Here is a 25,211-nt window from a genome sequence, read left to right on the forward strand (position 1 = left end):
GGCATCCACAAAGTACAATGAGCGAGGCACTTTCCTTGCATGTGACAAACCCAGGTTCAATCCCTGGTCCCACAGATGGTCTCCAGATCCTTACCAGGAGAAATTTACACTAACTGGACTAAAAAAAAAAAAAGAGAATGAGAGCTGAAAAGATAGCATAAGGGCTCAGGTATTTGTCTTATATTTCTCACCACAGTTCAATTCCCAGCACTACATATGGTCCCCTGAATTCCACCAAGAGAAATCCCTGAACACCATTTTATATAGGCCAATGCTCCTTCCCCTCCAAAAATATAAATAATCAAAAGGAGAATGGGGAATCTAATATTTTTGATATTTGAATATGTCTAAAACATATTCAAGCACAAAACCAGAACCATGTTAGTAACTGAGATGGTTGTAAAAATCTAATCTTAATTGATACCTTAAATTAGATACTAAAACTATGCCCAGCTCTAAATATCTATCTTAAAATACCTACAAATTTTTTTCAACGTATTTCAAAAGATTGAAGGACAGATTTTCTCTAATAGTGTTCTTTTTGTTTTGTTTTAGGGTCATACCCGGCAATGCTCAGGGATTACTCCTGGCTTTGCACTCAGAAACAATTCCTGACAGGCTTGGGGGGCCATATGGGGTGCCAGCGATCAAACCTGGGTCAGCTGTATACAAGGCAAATGCCCTACCAGTTATGTTATATACTACATCTGTTTTTTTTTTCTCCAGCCCCTCTAGTAGAAAATTTTAACTTTCAAATTTAACATTTTTTAATTCCTGTAAGCCACAACATTGTTACTTTTTGTTTTCCATATTCCTTTCTAAAAAGAAAAAATAAAAGCAGAAAGGAATGTTTTGTAGATTCTTCCAGTTAAGAAAATTATTATTGCTACCTTAGCAACCTGCTAGCATTCTTAAAGGAATTCTTTTTTATGTCAAAAATGTGAAAGAAGTAGATTTAATGCCAATCCAACTCCCTTAATGCAAAACAAAAGACTATTTATAATTTTGGTCACAAACTCTAAATAAACAAAACTTCCTTTCTAACAGAATAACACAACTGACATTTCTATCACCCTGACACAAATACACACTTATTAATATTCTGGTTCTGTACCCTTTTTGGTAATACTAGCAAAGAGTTTCAGTTTCCCCCCAAAAAATCTCAAACTACAGATGGGTAATTTTATAGTCTTTGTGAGTTTTGGCACCATCACCCCTCCCTTAATACTTCCTGTCACCATCTGCCTCTTTTGGGGCCAAATAGGACTTCTCCTGGCTTGTTTATTTTTCTCTCTAGTTTGTTGTCTGGCATTTTTCTCACCACCTTCTGGCCTTCTGTATTTTTAGATCATGGCCTCAATCTGATCAAGCTCTTCCCATTCCTGTTTCCGAATTTTTCCAAAGTGTCTTGAATGTCAATATGGTTTCATTGACACATTATTGCTGGCTGCAGTTTGCTGAGACTAAACCAATACTTACTCAATTCCTGTATCTTTTCTTTTCTAATAGTATCTTTATTTAAGCACCATGGTTATAAACATGTTTGTAGTTGGGTTTCAGTCATAAATTCTTGTATCTCTTCTTTTTTTTTCTTGTATCTCTTCTAAACAATCTCCTGAATAGAGGAATCACCTTTCTCAGAGGCACAGTTTATAGAGCACAAAACTCTTAATCCTCCTCAGTTTCCAGCACTGAGTGCAGCAAATGGTCATAATTTTGAGCCTTCTAAATTTATTCAGTAGAATTTCCTTAACATATAGCTAATGGGGAAAGTCAAACTTTGCTAATACTCATCAGAAAATGACTTAGAGTTTTGACTTCTCTGCTCTATGTATTAAGAGTTTGCTGTGTTTCAAATGCCCTTAAAAAGTCTATCTTTTTTTTTAAGTCTATCTTTTTGTATTTGTTTGTTTTAGAGTCATACTTGGCAATGCTCAGTGGTTACTTCTGGCTCTGCATTAAGGGATCACTCCTGGAGATGTTCTGGGAACCATATGGGATGTCAAGGATTAAAACCAGATCAAATACATGCAAGACTTTTACTGCTGATTCTCTCTCAAATCCAAGAATTAATAGTTTTAAAAATAAAACAGTGTAGGAAAAATAATTAAAAGTACTGAAGTAGGGGGCTGGAGAGATAGCATGGAGGTGAGGCATTTGCTTTGCATGCAGAAGGATGGTGGTTCAAATCCCAGTATCCCATATGGTCCCTTGAGCCTGCCAGGAGCGATTTCTGAGCATAGGGCCAGGAGTAACCCCTGAGAGCTGCTGGGTGTGACCCAGCCCCCCCCCTCAATGTACTGAACTAAAAACCCAAAAATATATTAAGGTAGTAAAATGATGAAATTTTATACTTATCCTGATGGGACTTACTCAATGTAGTATTCTTCTTTCTATATAGCTTACTTTGAATTCAAATGATGGTTCTAACTATTATATTAAAAATAATCTAACCAATATTGCCAAAAATAAGTAAGTGAATATACAAGTGGCTCCCTGCTCCTTCATCAATAATCCTAAAGCAAATAAGTTCAACTTGCTGTTTTCTTGTCTGTAAAATAAAATATTATGTTTGCCATTTGCAATTGTTATATGAAAGGAAAACCTGCCCAATGGCAGTGCTTAAAATATTGCTCTGTCTATATCAAATACCAGCTAATAATATGAAGAGAACTATATTAATATAATACAAATTATTTTTGAACTTGGCTACACACCCTTGTAGGAAATGCCCTGATTTTTAAATTTAAAAATAAATCCCAACTAAGAACTAGACTCCCAATTTTTATAGTCACCAACCATATCCTCTACCTACTCTCTGCTTTATGATTTCTAATCTCAGAAAATGTCCCTTTGACCCTGCCTCTTAATCTCAATAGTTGATTTGCATCTTTTCTAAAAAAAAAAAAAAAAACCACCAACTTTCTAAATAAAACCAACTCCAATTTTGCAAGGTTGCCGGTAGCAACCCATAGTAAATGACCTAGTTCTCATTGTTTTTTTTCTGGATACCAGTCACTAATTCAAAAGTATGCATTAAGTGCCTACTGTGTGCCTAACATGTTCTAAGCAGTTAGGATATAGAGCTTCCCCAAAAAATCAAACTCTCTACATTCACCAAGTTTATGGGCTAAAAGGATATACAACTGCAAAACAGGGCAACAAGGAAACATGTGTAGAATTATTGCAGCACATTAACTAATAAACCTAAACCAGGTGAAGAGGATTCAAGGGAGGTCATACCTGTATTCAAATTAGGTGACTGAGAAGACAGTGAAACCAGAGTGAACAATTCCAAACAGAGGACAGAGAAGTTCAAAGCCTAGACTAAAACAGTACTCTGGAGCTCTGGAGGTTAAGTAAGTTACACTGAGCAGAGTTCAAACATCATCTGCCATTTTCTTCTCTGGCTGGTAAACCAACCTCTCTAAATCATTTTTGTGTAAGTGCTTCACCCTCCTGTAAGTTATGACCCTGCTAATCTCAAACTGTATTTTGTGTTCGGACTTGAAGAAGAATGTAGGAATCCCCAGCCAGCCCAGTAGGGGTAAAGCAAGTGAAAAGAGGTCAAGGAAGAGAAGATTCAGGTTAAACCCTCCAGGGCATTTTTCCCCTTCATTGAACATGAAATGTAAAGCTTGGTTTCTTAAAATGACAGGCTCAGGATCCCAAAGGGATAAAGTGCTTATCTCACATGCAGCCAATCCTGGTTTGATGCTGGGTCCACATATAGTCCCCAGAACACCGCCAAAAGTGACCCTGAGCACAGAGCCATGAATATGCCCTGAGTACCACAAATGTGCTCCTCACCAAAAATCAGGTCAACTTTAAGCTACAATTTAAAGACTATAGAGATCGTACAGGGATTAAGCACACAACTGACCACAGTTCAGTCCCCAACACAACACTAGCACTGTCAGGAGTGACCCCTTAATACAGAGCCAGGAGTCACACCTGAACACAGCCAGATGTTCTAAGACCCCCACATTATAATAAAATCACCTCTCAGGTAACACAGGTTCTCCACCTGTTGGGGTCCAGAAGCAGATTGGCGTTCTGTGAACAACTTTCTGCAAAGATTTTTCCCTACTAATCAGACAGACGTTCAGTGATCTGGCGAAAGTTCCCAAGTTAGCACTATCAAACTTTTCTCTCATTTTATTTGTTTATGTTTGAAGAGCATCCAGGTTAAGGGTTCCAGATCAATGTTTCATTCAAACATAACCATTTGATATCACTTTACAATAAAAAAGGTAAAGAAAAACTCATTCTCCCACTGTTAATTATGTTTTGATTAAAAAGTCAGCTTCCGGGCCCGGAGAGATAGCACAGCGGCGTTTGCCTTGCAAGCAGCCAATCCAGGACCAAACGTGGTTGGTTCGAATCCCGGTGTCCCATATGGTCCCCTGTGCCTGCCAGGAGCCATTTCTGAGCAGACAGCCAGGAGTAACCCCTGAGCACTGCCGGGTGTGGCCCAAAAACAAAAACAAACAAACAAAAAAAAAAGTCAGCTTCCTAGGGGCTGCATGATAGTACAGAGGGTAGGATGCTTGCCTTGCAAGTGGTCGAGCCAGGTTTAATCCTAGCACTCCATATTGTTTCCTGAGCACAGCCAGGAGTGATGCTTGAGAGCAGAAACGGAAGTAAGCCCTGAGCACAGCCGGGTGTGGTCCCAAAACCAAAATTAATAAGTAAATTGGCTTCCAATTTTTCTATCCAATTTTTTCTTCCAATTTTCCTGCAAGCCATGTGTTGTGATACTTTTCAAGCTCAACATTATTTTTGGTTGGGTTCTTCTTAATGACTGTACTTCCTTTTGGTGGGGGGGGGGATTGAACCAAGGTCCTTCTGAATCAGCAGCATGCAAGGCAAATGCCCTACCACTTCCCTATCGCTCCGGCCCGTGTACTTCTTATATATAGGTTCTTTTTGTTTGGCATTTCAAGTAGATTAATCAACTGGTTTTCATCTAAGCATCATAATGCTGAAACCAGCCGGAGTAAAAGGAAATACTACTCAGGCTGTTAGCATATATAATTTATGCAAGAAAATGTTCTTGAACTTCCTAATTGCAGGAAGTTTTTATTTTTACATAAAAACTATACTTAGAAGCATAACGAATTTTGTTTTTCAAATAAGAACATCTGGTTTTACACTGTACACAAATACATTCAGATTATTTAAATTTATTCTTCATTATAAAAAAGTTGTCCTAGTCACTGTAAGATTCATAACATGTCTAGCTTCACTTTCATATGTCATAACATTTTATTTACAATTCATAGATCTTCTCCAAAGAAGCCAAACTATTTTCAAAATACCTTCTTCTAATCAATTTGATAAATTAAGTTCCTTTCAAGTGGTAGTTTTAGGAAAATTAAATAATTCAAGCATTAAATACAAATAATATAGTTACAAAAATTACAAATCCTTCATGGATATTATTTTGCTATTACATTGCAGAAAATATATAAATGTTTTGAGGGAAAATAACAAAGCTGAGATATTTTCTATAGGATGCAATAATAAGCTCAGGGTATGCTTGAAACTGATCATCCTTTTTTTGCCCATATTAAAAATAGAGTATTTCTCCAAATGTATTAATTTAAAGTAGGACAGATTCATAAATATACATGAATGGAATCACACTAGCTCTAAACCCTGGCCAGAAATATGAGCAGCAAGTACATTTTCAGGTTTCTTAGGCCCTTTCCATGCCAGAAGTCCTGAAGAAGATGAAGAAAAGCTTACAAGGTCTCTTTTCTGATTCCTGGAGCTAAATTGCTGACCACTCCTGTTTTCTATACCAATGTTATACCATACCTGACTCTTAGCACATGCCATAATAATACATTTTCAAGTCACTTTGTCACACAAAAGTATCCAAGCCATTTTTATGACACCACCACCCATTTCTATTTGAGCATGCAAGGTCATTACAGTTAAGTAACTATACTAAATATTCAAAAGCACTGAAAAAGTTAGGATTCACAAAGCTGTTTCCAAAGCCTATTTTTATGTGGCTGCCCAATACCGAGAATTATATCTGGCAGAGCAAGTGCCAGATAGAAAACTATTCAACAGCAGGTAGGACAGAAAAGAAACAATTATGACAGTGATAGCTATAAAATGATCATTCTGAATATGGGTGCTGATAGGGGGTAAAGTGATATGCATGATACCCTTTCAGTTACCATATTGCAAACCATGGTGGCTAAAAGGGGGGAAAAAAGAGGAAAGAAAAGAGAAAGAGAGAAGATAAGTGTCTGTCATAGAAGCTGGGGAGTGGGGAAGAAATGAGAAGGGCTAGAGGGGAAACTAAGGAAGTGTACATTGAAGGGATATGAGTTGGCACATTGCATAACAGAAACTTGGTCATCAACAGCTTTGTTACTGCATGGAGATTCGGTTTCAAAACACAATAAACAAAATACTATAAAAGTTACTAAAGAATCTAGAGAGAAAGTACAGGGAATAAGATGTTTGCCTTGCAAATAGCTAACCTGCTTCAATCCCCAGCACCCCAAGCACTGCCAGGAGTAGTTCAACAGTGCAGAGCCAGGAAAAAGCCTGAGCATCACCAATAAAATAAACTAAAATAAAAAGTGGTTCATTCATCAGTGAGAATCATGACCATAACTCATGTGTGAGTTCCTTGAGCATGTGTGAGCACCATGGCTGAGAGCATCAGCACCACATTCTAGTGTGTAAGCCCCGGGGAGCACTGCCACTAAAAATGTGAGCTGCCAGTCACCCAATTGTCAACACAAGGTTAACAACAACAAAAGATCGGACACACACACAACCTGCTTGCAAACATATGCATGTACCACCACAACATCCAGAGATACCAAGACACAACAAAAACCAAAGGTAAGAGCAACAAATGAACTGTTTCAAAAGCAAAGATACCCATGACAGGTAAGAATACATGATACTCTGTGTCATTACACTGTGTTCAGGAGAACCTATCCATCATCCTTATTCCCCATTCTTTATCCTAGCCTCCTCAGTGTGGGATTTCCAGTCCAGGGAAGAATGTGGGGGACATGCCAGTGCAACTCACATGGAGAGGGACATCTAGGTGGAAATAGGGGGAAAAAAGTAAAGTTTAGCCACTTAGACAAAGAGAGTGGAGAACAGGGAGGAAGGGAATAAAAGATGTTGAGGAAAGAGGAAAGAATAAATGGCATGGAAAAGATACAAATAACATGAAAAAGACAAGATAAGGAATACCGAAAAAAAAAAAAAGAAAAGAAATACCTTAGTAGCATGAGAAAAGTTCTCTCTAGGTTTGGAGTTGCCCACCCCTTCACCACATCCCCAGGAAGTAGCGTGAGCCATTTGCAGTAAGTTTTGCAGAGAGATGCAGGAAACCAGCTAGCAGAGGCTGCAGAAGACAGTCAGTTTAGACAACAGTTGCTAAGAGACTAGAACTTAATTTTATCATACACAAGAGATAATAACTGATTGGCAAGCAGAAATAATAGTAAATTCTATGGAGATCATGGCTTTGCCATAGAAAAAAGCAAGGGTCACACATGTGATGCAATAGATAACTGATGATAGACAAGCTCATACATTGTACATCTGTGTGTATACAATGTTTATGCAATTAAGATAGAGCATGCTGAGACATGGGTTTAATGCTAAGAGGATTCATGAAGAGGACCTGGATTTTGAGGCTGTGAAAACCCATCTGCTATCATGGGAAGAGGAGAATTAAGTTGGGAAGTTAATGAGGAGATGAGACTTCCATCAAGCAGCAGATAAAGGCACTAGAACTTCTCATTGATAGATGACTTTAATCCACTCTGTGATTCTTTTTATACTTCCTTATTTTTTAATTATGGTTTAGATGCCATGATTATAATGGTGCTAACATTAATAGTATTGAGATGCAAAATAATTGTATCAAACCACCATCAAAATGCTCAGTCTCTCCCCCACAATCCCTTTGTCACCTCAAGTCCTTCACTTTGTGTCCCTTCCCCATCACTGCTTGTTCATCAGTTCCGTAATTCAAGGCCGGTGATTTGTCATTTTTTTATGCTGTCTAACTTCCTTATTTTGTTTCTTGGTATACCACAAATGAATGAGGTCACTGGGCATTTGTACTTCTCCCTCTGACTTAGCTTAACAGGATAACTTCCAGTTCTCTCTATATTTTTTAATAATATCTTTAAGCACCATGATTACAAACATGTTTGTAGTCGTGTTTCAGTCATAAAAGGTACATCCCCCTTCACCAGTATAACCTACCCACCACCAATGCCCCATCTCCCTCCTCCCCCTCCCCCTTGAAGACAGGCATTCTATTTCTCTCAATCATTACCATTGTCATGACAGTTGTTAGAGTAGATATTTCTCTAACTGTACTCACCACCCTTTGTGGTAAGCTGCATATAGTGGGCTGGTCCTTCCAGCCCTCATCTTTATAGAGATTCCTCAAAAAACTGGAAATTGAGCTCCCATATGATCCAGCTATACCACTCCTATAGATATACCCTAGGAATACAAAACACAATACAAAAATGCCTATATTCATTGCAGTGTTACTTACAATATCCAGAATCTAGAAACAAATCAGATGCCTGACAATAGATGAGTGGATAAAGAAACTGTGGTACTTATACATAATGGAATACTATGCAGCCGTCAGGAAAAATTAAGTCCTAAAATTTTCCTGTACATGGATGGACATGGAAACTTTTATGCTGAGTGAAATAAGTCAGAAGGAGGGAGATAAATACAGAATAGTATTATTCATATGTGAGATTTAAGAAAACTAAAAGGTGGTATTGTGATAATACCCAGTTCTATATTTTTAATGAGAAGATGAATACCTGCCCTGCTTCCCTCAGTGAGTTGATTTTTATTTAATAATTTCTTTATTTAAGCACAGTGGTTACAAAATTGTACACATTTGAGTTTCAATCATAGAATGTACACCATCCTTCACCAGTGCACTTATCCCATCACCAATGTCCCCAGTTGTTTTTAACATCAAAATCCTTTGTGCAGTGACCATGTTGAGTGAAGTGGATGGGCTGTGCAGTGATTAGAGACACAGTTTGAGATTAGAGGTCTGCTTTTATTTTTGGTTTTGGATTGGGGTCACACCCATCTGACTAGGAATTTACTCCTGGCTCTGTATTTAGAGATCACTCTTGGTGGTACTCAGGAGACCACATGCTGCACTGGGGTCAAATATGTCTTGCATGCAACTTACCTGCTGTCCTAACTCTCCAGGTCACCCAGAGAGAAGTATGGGTACAGTCCTGACTCTTCTTACCTGCAACTCTAGACAAGTTATATAACCTCCATTTCCTAATATATATGATAGAGGCAATAGTAGACCCTGATTCATAGGTTCTCTTAAGGACACTGTGCATTGGCCTTATCTTTAGCACCTAGATTTGTTCTGGTATGCAGTTAACATATAATAGTAATGCCATTAATAATATTATTTATTTGAAAAATAATTATAATTCTAACAATATTAAATTGCAATTACTATTTAAAACTATTTAAATCATATAAAACATCACCACAACTATTCTTTCAATTTCCAATGATCAACTGTAAGATCAAATATAAGATTATATTTTAAAAAATACAATTTCAATAATATCCACAGTTATTGATGTTATTTTCTTTTTTTTAAGGTTCAAAACAAACTTTTATTTACAGAAGATATTTATAATTCAAATACTGGACAATCAAACTTTCAGTTGACTAGAAGTCACCAAGATAGTTTTATGGAAGCAGTATTAAACTACAGTTTAGTTCTCTGGTATTCTTCAAGCTTGCAAAAGATTCAGAACACTTTAATGACAGCTTGCTGAACAGCAATAAAATGAGATAATGTTCCGAGAAGTCAGTCTCTTACCAAAAAAACATTATATCCAAGTTCTATCAATGCTCCAGCCAGTAAGGCCCATAAAGGAATAAAGACATAGGACAGACTCATGGTATTAAACTGTTCCAGTCGAGCACAGAGTGCAAGGCAGAAGGCTAATTTAAGTAACATTGCAATGAGATACTAGGCTTTTTTTTTTTAATATTGTGTGATCCATGTCGAGGGTCAAAGCCAGACTTGCATCGCCCAGCCATTTTCACAATCAGCATAACAAGAAGGATCGTGTCAAATATCCAGACTGGAATAAATATGAGGAACCAGTTCCAAGGTGCCTTCTCATCCAGTTTCAACACCAACATGATCAAGAAGAGTAATGTGAAAAGCCAGGTGAGTAGCACTCTCTGAGCCAAGGACATTCTCATTTAAACAGTTTAAAGAGGCTGCTTCGGAGTCGAAAAAAGGGAAATATAGCCTGACAGCGCCACCGGCCTGAGAGCGGAGAGGCGCGCGAAGGCCCGGCACCCGGCCACCTGGGATCCTCAGCCTCCAGCACACTTTCTCCCCCATTTAATCCAGAACTCCGTCACATGATAACCGAGAGACAGGAGCGGAGGCCCTCCTCTATTGTTGATGTTATTTTCAACATAAACACATACTTCTATTTTATTTCTTCCTAAACATTCCTATAATGTGTTCACCCTTCCATACACAAGCTCTTCTGCTGAAGACCCTTGTGAATCCTCTCCTAGGCTGGCAGGGTCCCAAATACCCTCTCAAAACACTTAATGTGCTCTGCACATAAACATGCTGTCCAGAAAAGTTGACCCTTGGGTATAAATTCAACACCTTTAAAAGTCACATTAGCTCAGCCAGTGAATATGGCTAAGCAACCATGTTGTACCTAAACAATTAGGAAGGACCTAAAAGAATGGTTGGTTCACTTGTGAGCAGAAAATGCTCTCATGATTGCAGACATGGTTTCATTCTCATGGAGAAATTGAAAATAATTCAGACCCTATTCTCTTACTCAGACTCCATTCCTCTCCATTCTAAGAGATCTAGAGAGATGTACCATGATTTGCAAAACTGTTAACAAAATCCGAGCACTAAACGTACCAACTCCAAACCCCCCTCATTGTCAGCATCCCTCCACTAAAGACCCAGTGTTCCCTTCCTTTCCACATCCTGCCTCCTTACCAAACACATTTTTAAAATTTGATTTAAATTTTAAATGTTGAGGGGCCAGAGAGATAGCATGGAGGTAAGGCATTTGCCTTTCATGCAGAAAGATGGTGGTTCAAATCCTGGCATCCCATATGGTCCCCCATGCCTGCCAGGGGCATTTCTGAGCATAGAGCCAGGAGTAACTCCTGAGCACTCTGGGTGTGACCAAAAAAAATTAAAAAATTTAAATTTTGATAGTCTGGATTATATGTTTAGCATGGTTTTGACTCTTCTGGTTTGCTTGTCTCAACCCTGCACCACTAAAATATCCAAGGTCTTCCCGTGACCCAAGCCTTTATTCTTCACCCAACATTCCCACAAAGGTTTTTTCCTGAAGCCAGCAGCAGAGGTGTGCTATTGATGAAGTTTCAGGGACCATAAAAAGTCCCAGGGATTGAACTAGGATTGGCTGCATGCAATGCAAGCCTCTTAATCCATGTTCTATCTCTCTAGCCCCACAATGAGCTATTTCTATCAAAGGTTAATATTCCTAAGGTATCAGTGAAATAACCACTTGCTGTTCTCTCTGACAAGCACACCTACCTGTTTGTTGGACCCTTGGCCTTGACCCTTAACCTCAGAACCTATAGCATTCAAAGAATAAGAAACACACACACACACACACACACACACACCACCACCACCACCACCACTATAAATAACAAGAAAACTGCAACTGTGGGCAAAAGTTTCTCATGCTTTAAATGATCCAGGTTTGAAAATCTGAGTCTGGGCTTTTTATATCTTCCATTTGAGGAAAGGACAAATCAAAGATAGAGTTCTTCTAAGATGATGACATCGTAAAGGAATGAAGGCATGTACCTTGACAAGTCTCACTCCCACAGCAATACACAGCACCATATCTCCCTCGGTCATCACCAAGTGCACCCCAGGAAGCAATTGAGTAATCCTGAGCATCACAGGTGGCTCAGGCCATCCCTGACACACTAGGTCCCAACCAGCACTGCATCTTAAGGCCCTTGACCTGAATCACTAGCCCAATTGGCTGAAACTCAACTGGGAGCCACTAAGCTCCTGAGTATCTCTGGGGAAGCCAAATTAAAACCAAAACAAAGTTCCCACCTCTATTGTCTTCTTAATCATTACAAACTTTTATATACAAAAGGGACTGGCTACATTAGCAGTCCAGGGTGCAAAGTGGGGAGGTATGGGATGCATGCTGGGAACAGGGGTAGAGGAGGACAACACAAGTGGTGGGAATGGCCCTAATTCACTGTCACTATGTAACTTATATAAAGCTGTGAAAGACTTGTAATTCACATTGGTTACAATAAAAATATTAAAAAACTTATGAAACCCCTGACTCTTAAATCAAGTCATTACTGATACTCTTTCAGCATCTTCTGGGGAGATAAGATTCTAAATGTGTAAGAAAATTAATCTCCATTAATAGTTGGGTGTTGACAGCTAAGAGTCATCGGCCAGCATGGGTATGAGGTCTATTTGAGCAGGACTAGGAAAGGATTGGGAGTGACCTGGCTGTGTCAGTAAGAAAGACTTCATAGCTATGCTGCAGTGATTCTAGTTTTGATCCATTACAAGTTGAAGTTGTTTTTCTGAGTAAACTGTCAGAATATTTAAGACTCACCCATGAAGGTGTCTGAAATGTAATTCATTTTCTATTTTGTATGGTTGATGGGTGACAATACTATTTCAAAGGGAGAAGACATTGAAATTCTATATGTTCCATGAAATTGAGTCTGCGAAGCAATTTCACAGAACTCAGCAATACTAGGGGAGCCAAGAGGAAAGCAAATTAAAGTAATAGACAATTTAGTAAAGTCTGATTCATCCACATTCACTCTGAGATTACCTCAAATTTTATTGCTATGAGAAAGCTCTAATAAATGGATGCTTTTGGTGTGTGTTTTTTATTAAAATTCATTTGTACAATTGACTCAGTACAATAATATCAGATTAAACCCATTACTTATTTTAAATATCACATGCAAAATGTGTTGATTCATTCAACCTGTAGAGTGTCTACAAAAGCCCTTCTCACAGGACCTTCCTGAGTGACTTTACTCTCCCCACAACGCTCCCAAAAAACACCATCACCCTATGTATGTGTTTACTCAATCAAGAGTTCAGCTATTCTGGGCACTTTAGTGACTAAACAAATGTATTACTCTGACGTTGCAAGTGAGAGGTAAAGGCTTGAGATTATGCACAAATAAATTTATTTCCATAATATCTTTTAGGAAACCTTTCCTCAACCCTCTTTTCCTTCTTCAAGTTCTCTTAACCTGAGTTACTATTATTGAGCTTACAGTATTTCCTCTTGAGTCTTTCTCCATCCCAACCAGAAATTCTTTGCATATCAGCGACTCTTTGTTGAAGAATGATCATTGTATGTTTCATAGTCCTTAGCAGATCCATATCCCCAGAAACATTTTTCAGATATGCAAAACTGCAGGCCGCACATCAGACCTATGAATCAGGAACTCTGGGAGTGAGATCTCACAATATAGGATAAAATAAGTTTTCCAGGTGATCCTGATGAAAGTTCAAGTTTGAAAGAACAGAGATGGTCTCTTGAAGCATATGGACTCTTTTTTTATTTTCCATTACTATACCACTAATGCCACTAAGCCAGCGCTTCTCAATTATTTTCTGTCATGTCCCCCTAGGAAGAAGAAAACATTTTATGCCCCCCCTCGCATGACTGTAAATAGTATCTTTATTAAAAAAATTTTTAACCTGCAAAGCAAAAATAAATAAAATAATTTGAGCTGATTTTTTTAACCAGAGGTAATATCTGGATTAATGGCTACAATGAGCACATTTTGCAATGCATAGCTTTTCGAAGCAGGGTTTGAAGCAGGACACAGCAACTGTCAGCTCCAGAGACATACAGAGATATAAACACGGGGCTTAACTTGTTATGACAGTGTTTACTGAGGTCAAACGTGCCCCCCTATTTGAGAAGCACTGCACTAAGCAAATCACTGACATATAGTCGCCTCTCCTCAAGTATGAAATAGAATATACTAAAGAATGCCTAACGTACAAATATTCAATGAATACTATTCACATATTTTGCACCTTCACCCTTAAAACTAGCCAAAAAAGAAAATACTTTGCTTTTCATTGGAATTTATTTCACTAAACAAATGAACTGAATGAAAAGGGAAAAATACATAGAACCACTCTACCAAGATGTCTTCTAATAAAGAAAGGCAATAGCTGAGAGTATTTTCTTTGTAGAAACTGATCAAAATAACATGTTTTTATTTTAATGTTTTAGAAAAATAATTACAATTGTGAAATATCAGAAAAATTTGAAATATGAATTACAAAAGGCTTGGACTTTTTTGTTTACTAGCAAGCTAGAAAGCACATTAACTGTGAATATAATTTAAATTTTGTTCAACAATTAATTAGCCACACTAAGGATAATGGCAGGATTTTCAAGCTGAAATCCTAGAAACCATTCTAACTTCCATCTTTTACAAAAGAAAACATTTATAATATTTTTTATTATTATTGTTGTTAAGGGTGTGTAAAACACCTAGCTATGCTCAGGACATATGCCTGGCTTTGTACTCAGGGATCACTCCTGAACTAAGTGGGGTGTCAAGGGTTAAACTGGGGTCAACCCTATGCAAGGCAAGTACCTTAACTGATGTTCTATCTTTCCAGCACCTCATTTAGTCAACATAGTCAAGATAGTGTTGCTGTTTATAGTTTTAATATATAAAGTTATTACATATCACTAACACCAAAGTGCCCAAGACCTTATCCTGCCATCTTGAATATTGCTTCTAGCACATCTTTTCATTCCCCTAGCACCCTGACCACCACTGAGGGAATGGTGAATTTCATAACCCAAGGCCAAGTATTTGTCATCATTCAATACTACCTTTATCCTTGTTATGTTTCTCTGTATACCAACATGAGTAAAATCATTTAATATTTGTCCTCCTCCCTCTGATGTTCTCTTAACATAATACCCTCCAGTTCCAAATTTGCCACAAACTCCAAGATTTCATCTTTTCTTGTAGCATCTTAGTATCACTACTGTCACTGAACATTTGGGTGGTTTCCAAATCTTGACCACTGTATGTAGCACTGCAATGAACAGAGGTGTACCCATATCTTCCCAAATTTATGACTTTGTGTTTGGGGTATAGATGTCAAAAAGTGGAATTGCTATGTCAGACATTATGAGCTCTTCTCTGAAGGTATATAAAAGTGCTCAAGTCAGAGAGAACAGGAGAGATACTTACCTGATAATCGTCAGCTAAAAAATAAAAAAATGACAACTCTTTATATACTAAATCTCAGTCATCAATATTTTAAAAACTGATCTCTAAAGATTTTATGAGGGGCCTGGAGAGATAGCACAGCAGTGTTTGCCTTGCAAGTGGCCGATCCAGGACCAAAGGTGGTTGGTTCGAACCCCGGTGTCCCATATGGTCCCCCGTGCCTGCCAGGAGCTATTTCTGAGCAGACAGCCAGGAGTAACCCCTGAGCAATGCCAGGTGTGACCCAAAAACCAAAAAAAAAAAAAAAAAGATTTTATGAACATACAATGTGAGAGAATAGCATCATCTTTAGGTTCATTAAAATGTATATATAATATAAATGTGTAAGTTTTGGCAGGTAAACGTTATAAAATGAATAAACTCTAACATAAAGTCCTTTAGTGCCTAGTGTCAGAGCCTAAAATAAAGAATTAATTGGTTATACTAGGCAATGATCTGAAATAGAATTTCATCACTGATTAATTAAAACTATTAATGTCTGCAGGAACTATTTTTAACATCTCAATGTGTGTCACTGGGGATTCTTTGTCTAATAGAACTGTACCTTTAAATACAGCTAATGCCAGATGGTCTCCTCAATAAAAAAAACAGCAGGAGGCTACATATTAATGCTACTCAACAAGCAAGTCTGCAGACACTCAGCCAATGAGATTTGTCTATAGTTGCTATGCCAATCTGTCACCATGGCAGCACCTACTTCAGAAAAAAAAATATTAGATTTTCAAGACACATAAGCCACCCGTCTTAAAACCCCAGAATCCTCTAACATATAAAAACAAGATCTTTTTAGCGAAAGAAACCCTGGATCTTTCTACCCCCCTTAACTCAGCTTGATCTCTAAAAGGTCATTTGCCTTTCCATTTAAAATATTTATTTATAGTCAATTTCTAATTTCATTGATTTTATTATTTAAAAAAACTCTACTAGGTGTGTGTAAGTGGTATGGACCTATTATTGTAAGTTACTATCCTAAATATAAAGGCAAACATTAATATCTTAGAAAATTTTCACTGGAACATGTTCTTTTAGTGAGGAAGAAAACAAAAAGCTCTTCATTTTGTGATAAAAATAAGCTCTAATGATCCCCAAATAGCTATTCAGAATGGCATCCTAACTTTTTTGATCACTGAAGATGAGGAAGGACTATTCACATTAGAATTGACCCATCTTCTAAAACACACATTCAATATTTGGTTGTCATAGACTATATGCTTTTCCTTTTTTCCAGTAATCCTGCTTATGAATAATTAAGACCACTGCTGTCTCTACTCTAGGAACTCCAGTCTTTACAATCTCCTGGTTAACTATCTCTGAGGGTTAAGAACTGGTTCTCTGTATGTTTTATAACATGGAACACACCTTTGGACTCAACAGGACACACAATTTTTAAGTGTGAGGCTATGCTATCTATTTTGTTTCTAATGAAAACATACTTAAAGAGAAAGCAGGAAACAAAATGAAATTTGACCCAACTCCAGTCATTCTAATCCATTTATATTAGAACCAAGAAAATAACTTTTAAAAGTCATTATTAGTGTGAAAAGTAAATAACTGCTGAGAAAATTGCTCAGATCATTGCCAGCATTATTCTTTAATCAGGGCATACAGAGAACTCCCCCCACTCACCCATCCTTTTTCATCCAGCACTTGATTAGGCTCCTGTCTTTAGCCAAATCAACATCTAAAAGTTATGGTGATTCCAGAAAGATAGCACAGTGGGTAAGGCACTTGCCTTGGAAGCAGCTGACCCTGGTTCAATATCCAGCATCCCATATGATCCTCCAAGCACTGCCAGTGTGATTCCTGAGTGCAGATCTGGGAGTAAAACCCCTGAGCATAATTGGGGGTGGTTCCACAACCAAATACCCCTAATGATCATGCATGGATTGAGTGGAGAATTAAAGCCATTATTGTGACTTGCACTAAATACTTACACCAAAAATAACCTGATCATCAAAGGAAAGTTACTTAACCATACCTTAACAATAAAATCATTCCAACTTATTTTTCGTTGTATTATTAGCCCATTTCCTGCTCTTACAGAAACACACTCCTCACAGAGCCTAAAATTTTGGAGATGTATGTTGTATTTCATATATCTCTATTATAAATTACCAATGTAAATTCTTATCTATTCATTCTGGTAGAGATTATCCAAGGGCAAAACAAATCAAAGCAAAAAATGAACTCATCTATCTTCAAACTCTTATTACAGATACCACTATTTTCTCTATTATAACTTTTATTCTAACTATAGTTCCCAGATATTTTATTTAATTTGATTCAAGTTATTAGTTATAAAACATATAAATAGTTTTGTCACTATAATCACATTTTATAAAACATTTACTACTGTGGAAATAAATTTCTTCAAAGACCTGTGTTGCTGATAGTTGGTTTGAGAAAATTCCAACAAATATGCAATTCACTTGAACATAAAGAACGTTTTCATACTAAAATATAATGTCAACATATGAACAGACTCATAGAAGTACCACCTTTTTTAAGGGAAATTTCCTCCAATTTTAATTTTACACTTAATTTATATACTGCAACCATCACCTCTGACCACAAACATGTGATTCCTTCTGCAGCATGCTCAGAAACTTCAGGCTGCCTTACAAAACATAACACCTTCTCCAAGTCCTCTCTTTGAAGACCATATAGTGAATCTAAAGTCCAGACTCAAGACTTTCATTTAAAGAGTCAGTGCGGTGGGAAGTAGTGGGCTAATATTCCCATGCAAGTGCCTCAATAAGTTCTAGGAGTAGTGTGATCCAGAGCCTCATTTCTTAAAACTGTGAGCCTTACCTCTATGTGGGTGACCTCACTGAATAGGAGAGAGAGAGAGTGCTGTCACCAAAAAAAAAAAAAAATGGCAATAGTAGGGGCCAGAGCAATAGCACAATGGTAGGGCATTTGCCTTGCATGCAGCTGACCTAGGACGGACCTCAGTAGGATCCCTGGCATCCCATAAGGTTCCCCAAAGTCAGGGGCGATTTCTGAGTGCACAGCCAGGTGTAAGCCCTGAGCATCACTGGGTGTAGCTCCCCTCTCAAAAAAAGGCAAAAAAAAAAAAAAAAATGGCAATAGTAAAAGATTTTTGGATCACAATGATAAAAATAATTTAAAAAAATAAAAATAAAATCAACCATGTTACTGAATTTGAGATATTTGGAAATGGTAATCCCCAAGTTGCATTTTTTGAAGCAAAAATGAGTTATGACTGGAAAAAGTTAAAGCATCTCTGATCTAGAACTTCTAGATATTTATTTTAAAACAATCTCCACTTTAAGTTATAGGAACCCATAGAGAGCGGTCCAAGTATAAAGAAGCTGAGCACTGGAGGCCTAGCTGGGCTTTGTTAAGAAGCTCTGGCAACTGTATTGGAACTACCAGTCATTCCTTAGAGAACTTCTTGTTTAGCCAGTGCTTATTGGGAAGCAAATTAAGTACAAGTTCCCCTCTTTCAAAGCAACTTCTCTGTAAAAGATGAACAATATCTGACCTCCTGAACATGTTTGCTATCCCATGGCCTCTCTACAGCCATCAGTCATTTATTCCCTGTCTCTATCTCTCACTTTCTCTGTCTCTGCTTCTCTCCTCTCCCCCATCTCCTTTTTATCAGGGTTAGCCCATTCCTCAGATCTGCAGGTCCACCCCTCAAAAGAGCCCATCAGAACAGTCTTCTAATAAAGGATTGTTTCTTCCTAGAGCATAGATTCTAGCGCTAAGAAAACATCTTGGCATATTCCATTTATACTTAAGGTATGCTAAAGTAATTTATTTCAATCCTTTCCTGATTTGTTTTTCCTCATCACACACACACACACACACACACACACACACACACACACACACACACACACACACACACAGACATTTTGGTAAAGGGGTCAGGTCACTGCCCTGAGGAACTGGGTGCATATCAAGTAGCTGCATTCCTATAGCACCTTCACAGACTCCAGCCCAGCACAGTTCATGAACCTCCAGGCCACAGAAAGAATAGTTAGCCTGGGGCCGGGCGGTGGCGCTAAAGGTAAGGTGCCTGCCTTGCCTGCGCTAGCCTTGGACAGACTGCGGTTCGATCCCCCGGTGTTCCATATGGTCCCCCAAGCCAGGAGCAACTTCTGAGCACATAGCCAGGAGTAACCCCTGAGCGTTACCGGGTGTGGCCCAAAAACCAAAAAAAAAAAAAAAAAAGAATAGCCTAAGGCCCATTTATCTACAGTGATGTGGGAAATAGTATAAAACGATGCCTAGCTGATCATCCAGAGTAGATTCTAAGACTTCTAGGCTATACTACCATAGACTTAATTGGTACATAGATTTAATGGTCTCTACAATGAGTGTTAATTTTCCATGAGGAAAAAAAATAATCTCTAATTCTAACACTTCACAATTCCAGATAACTGTAACGAAGATTGGTTTTAACATCAAGAGTAAGCCTATCATTGGAAAAATTGGTTACACCAAATTATTTTCATAACTGTCTCTCCCTAAAGCAGTCAATAAATGATATGATCATTATTCAAGACCCAGACACTCTCTGGAGACATGTTCTGAAAGGGCAGCCAGGGCACAAGAAGAGGTAGACAGAAACGCCTCAGTCTCACAAACCACCCCACAGTTCTATTTACTCCATCTTGTTCTTATATCAGATTATGAAATGTGTAATCAAAACAGAACACTAATTTGTCTGCATCTAACTGCCAGAAACAAGTTTTACAAAACAAAATTTTTCTATATCTTTTTACTCCATGATTTACTTGGAGTATCCAAAATTAGCTACCTGGTGTGTGTGTGTGTGTGTGTGTGTGTGTGTGTGTGTGTGTGTATTGGGGGTGGGGAGACTGCAATTAGTGTCAATCATTGCTCATTACAATGTAATACACATATTATATTCTTGTTATATTTATTACATGATATATTATTCAGTCATATTATATAACTTATATATAAAAAGAATGTTAACATAATCTATATCAAATAGTTTTCTTTCTAATGAGGGAAATTGACACCAAAGGACAAGGCATTATAAAGTATATCTTAACTACAAGGTAGTAACCTGACATAATAATGAAATGTGATTATCTGGAACAATATTTATTAACCACCACCAAAGACAGTGAAGAAAAAGACTTAAGAGGAGTGAATGATCTTAAATTAACAGAGAAGAAAGTCCGCCCTTCTAAATTTCTAGATGATTCATCCTTTAAGATCTGCTCAAGTCCCTAGCTCCCATTTCCTTTGGAAAGTCCTCCTCTAATTTCTCTACCAATTCCCTGTAGAATTTGAGCGAACAAGGCTGGGGAGATAGTACAGAACTTGAGGCACTTCCCCTGCATGTGCTAATCCCAGGCCCTGGAGCCAGCGGAGAACTCCTACGCACAGAACCATGACCCAGAAGCAGGTGGGGCCCAAACCCTGCCCCTCCCCAAAAGAATTAGTGTTGTTTCTCCCTTGGCTGCCATTCAGACAGGACCTCCCACCAGCAAGGCAGGTGCCGATCCAATGAGCTGCATTGCATCCCAGCCCTGTTGCTCTCTTTTGGAAATATCTTCTCATGTTGCAGGATGTCCCATGTTGTGTATGGAAATGTTTTATGGGATTATTATGTTACTGACCCTACCCTGATCGGTGATTGTGCCCTACCGTAGGGTGTGACCTGGCTTCTGCCCCCACCCAAGGGTGGTACCTGATTCTGCTCCCACCATTGGGTGGTACCTGATCCCACCATTGGGTGGTACCTGATTCTGGGGGATAAAAACAAGGGTCTGTGAAAGGCGAGGGGCTTTTGGCTGGAACTGATGCTGAGGCTTTGGACTTCAGTCTTGTCCACCGAATAAAGCTAATATTTCCACAAGCATGACTGTCTGCGAGCTGTTTACCCACCACTTCACCTCAGAACCGCCGGCTGAACAGGGTGGCAGATGCGTGCTCTGAGCTGGAGGGGAAAGACCTCAACCTCCATCAGTCAACCTCTTCAGGGGCTGACTTGCAACAGTCCCACATATGGCAGATGCCTAGTTATTATTGTAAAATAAGTGCATCCGAGTTACAAATGCAACAACAAACAGAATAATTCAAAATGACTTTCAATTACTGCCCGTGACTACTCAGAATTTTATTTCTAGACATGAACTGGTTTAAACACAGTTTTGTACTTCTATATTTGGAAGCAGCAATATATCCAAATGCTTCATGAATGCATATCTTTAGCTTTCTTAGAAATGCATCCAATTAGGGTGAACTGTATCTGCAAGTTGTCAGTAGGAACTTTTGCTTAATAAAACATTCATAGTACCCCCTTGAGTATTGTAGGATTAACAGAGAATTAAGAAGATCATGGAAATGTGATATGACCTACAAACTGGAGCCTTCTTGGCCCTTGGAAATGGTGGCAGGAGTATGAATGTTTTCCTTATGTGACTGTTTTCATAGAGCTTGTAAATACATTTCCATTATTCCATGCATTTCAGGGAAAATGCAAACAATCTTCACATTCATTTAAAAAACACATTCCCATTCATTCTCTCTCCCTATGCACAGAGGCCATAAAATTAATATAGCCAATGGAATTAGTTTCCACATTAAAACAACAGTTCCAATACCTTGAGAAATAATATTCCTGAGTATTACATGAACATTTTTAAGATACTCCCATTTATTCAGAATAAGCTATACAGAACACAGATGTTTCCAAAAAAGGAAAAGAGACTCAAAAACTATTAAAAGCATCACATAATTCATGGATTTTGTGACCAAGGCAAGACCTCAACTTGTCCTCAACATATATATGTATAAAAAGATTTAGAAATTCGCATTTATTGTTCTGTGGAGGGATTCCCTCAGAGGAATGTTCAATGGGCCAAAGAGTCACTTTTAGTTATATTCAACCCAGAGACGTTAGTACTCAGGCCCAACAATGCTGTGTGGAAGCCACCAGAGTCATACATGCAGCAATGTCCTCAGGTGACCATATGATACCAGGGGTTGACCTGGAGTGTTACCCCTTCCCCAACTTCCTGTCTATCTCACCTGGAAAGGGAGTCCCTCCCACAGCTGGGAGGGGTCTATGGTTGGTATTTAAGAGTGGCCTAAGGGGAGGGGTGAAAAGCAGACTCAGCAAGGGAGACACTGCAGGGAGAGATTAAAGAGAGCATGGGCCCGAGCAGGGAGAGATTAAAGAGAGCATGGGCCCGAGAGATAGCACAGCGGCATTGCCTTGCAAGCAGCAGATCCAGGACCAAAGGTGGTTGGTTCGAATCCCGGTGTCCCATATGGTCCCCCGTGCCTGCCAGGAGCTATTTCTGAGCAGACAGCCAGGAGTAACCCCTGAGCACCGCCGGGTGTGACCCAAAAACCAAAAAAAAAAAAAAAAAAAAGAGAGAGAGAGAGGATGGATGCAGAGCAGCAAGAAGAAGGCTGCTTAGCTTAGAAGCCACGTAAGATATGCACATGGCGGTTAGCTTGTAATAAAGCTGGATTTCTCCTGAAACTTCATCTGACTGCTATGGATCATTTCCTCACTGTTATCCTTAGCCCACAGACCAGCAGGCCATAGGGGCTGCAAGCACCAGGCAAGTCCAAGAAAGGCCTCACCACCCATCAATGAATTCACTAGGACTATATAATTAATATTTAATGCAACACTGAAGCATCAGCAAACATGTACTCCAGTCCTATGCCGCTTCTCCCCAGTTCTAGCTTTGCTTTTTTGTTTTTCATCAATATTCAGGGTGCAGAGAGATAGTACATCAAATAGGGCACTTTCCTTGTAGACAACTAACGTGGGTTAAGATGCCCAACACCCAAGTGAAATCCAGAGCACCACCAGGAATGAACCTTGAGTGTAGTGCAAGGATTATAAGATCTCATTACTGGGTGTATTCCCCAAAAAGATAATAGTAATATCATTAATATTCAATTTGTTAGGAGAGGACAGAGAATTTTGGAAATATTTATATACATATTTTTCATTACTTTTTATAAAAGATAATGAAAGGCCAGAGCAACAGTACAATGAGTAGGGTGCTTGCCTTGCATGTGGCCAACCCAGGTTCAATCCCCAGCATCCCATGTGGTTCCTCCCCATCACAGTACCACCAGAAGAGGTTCCTGAGTGAGTAGCCAGGAGTAACCCCTGAGCAACACTGACATAAAAATGACTTAAATTCAAGTAAAACTGCAATTTTCATTAGCTGTTTAGACTTAATTAGGTGATATTTTTTGGTTTATTTTGCTTTGTTGGGGAGAGGTTTTAAGTTTGGGGTATATTTGTTTTTTGGGCCACTCCTGGTGATACTTAGGGGTTACTCCTGGCTCTGTGCTCAGAAATTACTCCTGGCAGGCTCAAGGGACTGTATGGGATGCCAGGGATTGAACCTGGCCAGCCACATGTAAGGCAAATGCCCTACCAGCTATGCTATTGCTCTGGCCTGAGAGTTTTGATTTTTTTTATTTTTGGGTCACACCCAGAGTTTACTCCTGGCTCTGTGCTTAAGGGTCACTCCTGACTGAGCTTTGTGGGACCACATGTGATGTCGAGAATCAATCCAAGGTCAGCAGTATGCAAAGCAAGAATCTGCCCACTGTACTATCACTCTGACCCCTCGGGTTGCATTTTAATCATATTTTAATAATAATATTTATATCCCAAATAACTATAAAATTAAATGTAAAGATAGTTATGTCCCACAATGTTTTAACAGTTTTAATGTGTACAACAAATAAATGAAGAAAATAATAAGAGTGGTACTTTCAAAAGAAAAATAATATAAGTAATATTTTAGACTAATAACTTTTACTTGAACTTACAAGTCTATTTTTGACAACTCTGACTTCTGTCCAATATTTCATGCACAAAGAGCATGAAAGCCAAAAACTAGGTTTTTTTTTAAGGCAGCTGACAAAAGAATGACCCATGTACACACATAAAGGCAACACAGACTTCACCAAAATATCCCTTTTTTAAAGTCCTGATTCTACTTGAACAGCTTCATAAAGCCCCTAAAAAGTAAGTGCATGAAAGAATAAACCACTGGAGCTGGAGAAATGGGAAAACACATGGCAAGCAAATCCAAGGTCCTAAGTTCCATCCCCAAACCAACTGCTTCTGCCCAACTCCCACTCCACACCAGCACTATTGGGGTGGCTCCACTGTCCCCTGAGCACCTTCTGGCCTGGAATACCACCCGATTAAAAATAAATAGGTTAGGGTCTGGAAAATATATAATATACACTAATAAACTTCTCATTGTACCTGTCATTTGTGATATGCAACTGTTGTTTTTTTTTTAAATTGAGATATCCTAGTGAGTATAATTGAGATATCCTAGTGAGTATAATTATCCTTAAGGTATACACTAAGATTTTCTTGTTGTTTTTATTTTTTGAGGGACCACATCAATGGTGTTCTAGGATTACTCCTTGTGGTACTCAGGATCTAATATGGATGCTGGGGATCTAACGTTGGTCAGCTGTGTGCAAAGAGAGTGCCCTGTTTTTTGTACTATCCCTAAGGCCCTAAGATTTTCATAATGCATAAATATTAGCAACTTCTATGCATTAGGTAGGAAATTAACCAAAGTCATTGTGGTCAGAGCTAAATAACTAAGAAAATTTATTTTTAACATTTTAGTTGATTTACCATTGGTTTACAATACCATAGAATTTCAAAGGTCCAGCTTTACAGTTCTAAATGAGTGAGAGTATTTATACTTATCATCAAGGCCTAGTGTCACCTCACTATCAGAATGACCCTCTAAAATTCCTCCATTCCCTCTCTTCTCTTCCACCATTCACCCAGTTTTCAGCAAGTCTGAGTTAGTTTT

The 25,211-nt window shown here is 38.5% G+C and overlaps 1 protein-coding gene and 1 pseudogene across 1 annotated transcript in view; both read right to left on the bottom strand.

The window, feature by feature from the left end:
* CPE (carboxypeptidase E) overlaps positions 1-25,211 on the bottom strand; it is a 109,972-nt gene that overhangs the window by 71,812 nt on the left and 12,949 nt on the right. The gene's annotated exons all lie outside the window — the stretch shown is intronic.
* On the bottom strand, positions 9,707-10,482 carry LOC126006884 (transmembrane protein 60-like; annotated as a pseudogene).

This window comes from Suncus etruscus, chromosome 4 (assembly GCF_024139225.1).
Source record: "Suncus etruscus isolate mSunEtr1 chromosome 4, mSunEtr1.pri.cur, whole genome shotgun sequence".
Taxonomy (NCBI): Eukaryota; Metazoa; Chordata; class Mammalia; order Eulipotyphla; family Soricidae; genus Suncus; species Suncus etruscus.